The sequence below is a fragment of the Lathyrus oleraceus genome, chromosome 5 (genome assembly GCF_024323335.1).
Source record: "Lathyrus oleraceus cultivar Zhongwan6 chromosome 5, CAAS_Psat_ZW6_1.0, whole genome shotgun sequence".
Taxonomy (NCBI): domain Eukaryota; kingdom Viridiplantae; phylum Streptophyta; class Magnoliopsida; order Fabales; family Fabaceae; genus Lathyrus; species Lathyrus oleraceus.
In genome coordinates this window covers 282,103,900-282,105,853 of record NC_066583.1, presented here as the reverse complement: position 1 = coordinate 282,105,853, position 1,954 = coordinate 282,103,900, and positions in this window count along the sequence as shown.

Genomic DNA, 1,954 nt, shown 5'->3' with positions numbered 1-1,954 from the left:
CTACTTTAACTGGGAGGATTTCCCGTTGGCATATGTTGTTATCAGAGTATGATATCGAATACCGATCCCAGAAAGCGATCAAAGGTAGTATCTTGGCTGACCATTTGGCTCACCAGCTAATCGAAGATTACCAGTGAGTACAGTATGATTTTCTTGATGAAGAGATTTTGTACTTAAAAATGAAAGATTGTGATGAACCTGTAAGACCCCAATTTTGACCCTAAGATCCCTCATGGCATCATATCATTGCTCATTGCATTTGCCTCAAGGATCATAGCATCTTGGCTCCTTTACCCTGGGGTTGGGACTTGTGTGAGTTGGTTTGAGACCACCAAGCATGCTTGAATTGTATATTATTGCTTTTCTTATTTTGTTTACTAACCAAAAGAACAAAAATATGTCACTAACTTTGTTTGTTTTGAAGCTCAAGCAATCATGTGATACAAGGCTCCTAGGAGCCCCCTATGCCCATTGAAGTGGCCAGATGAAAGTGAAAGCAAGCATGACAGTGGTTCCCAAAGATCTCAATAATCATATATGCCTCCCAAGAATCTCAATTTGTCAATTTGATCAAGATAAACCAAAGGGGCTTGAGGATTGTTTCCCAAGGAAACCCGAATTCATCTGCGCATTGACTGTGCCTTGCTCATGAAGCAACCTCTACCTATGATCAAATACAATCAAGGTAAGTTCTTTAAATCATTATTTCATGCATATATGAGCTTATGTGAGTGTCCTCAATCATCAATTCATCAATATTTGAAGTTTGGACTTGAGAAGTTGATCAGTCAATTCATCTGACTATTTTGAAATCCACTGAGACCTAACTTTTGATGTGTTTTTCAAATGAAGATGACCCAAATAGAAAACATGTTCTTAATAACGATATGAACAACTTTCATGTTCATCAAAAATACATTTTAAACTTGGAAGGTCATCATCCATTTCAAAACATTATAGGTCATTTTGACTGAAACCCTAATTTTGGGTCAACTTACCAAGGACCTAACTCACTCATTTTTCATGATTTTGAGGTGGGACCAAATGCATTGGAAAGTTTAAGATGTCTACTTCAATTTTTATGTTAGAAAAGAATACATAACCCAAAATAAATACATGTGATAATACAAAACATTATAGGTCACTTTGGACAAAAGTCATTGAAATGTGAAAAAGTCCAACTTCAAGTGCCCATAACGTTTTCATCAAAAATCCAAATGATGCAAAATTTAAGTCCAAATTGATTTTATTGAAAATATATACAACTTTGATGTTGAAGGTTTTGTTATTTGAGGCTTGCATCATTGAAACAGAAGGGCTTGAAGTTGGTCTATTTTGGCAAAATTTCCATATACATGTTTTGTACCTTGAACTTCATGACTTGTTTTCAATAATTTCCAAACTCCAAATGGATTTTTGTTCAACATAACATTTGTTTTCCTTATGTCAAGACCTTTCCAACCGTTACCCACATGCCTATGTTTCAATTTGGCAAATGGTATTTTCGAAGAGGAGAAGTTTTGGTTTCATTTATGCATAACATATCAAATTTCCATGCACAAGGTGATATCATGAAATCTGCATGTCCATTTCTATTTGGTTGATGATTAGCAGTCATTTGCAATTGCTTTTGGCCCTCCCATGCGTCTGTACAGGCCCATGCATGGAGGATCCAATTTCACATGCATACGAGTTTCCCACCATTGCATCATGCCTTGGCTATAAATAGAAGCTTCATTCCACTTCAAAAACCAACCTAAAGGCGCCTGAGGTTCTGCACAAGTGAAATCCCAACCTCCATTAAAAGGAATTCTGAGTTTTCTTTTTCAATTTTCAAGTTCAATTTTCAACTTCATTGGTTGATCTTTGAACTTCAATTCCTGAACCTTGCTTTCTTGCTACCTCAAGAACAAGCTGCATCAAAGAGTTGGATCAGATCGTGCCATTGAAAGCT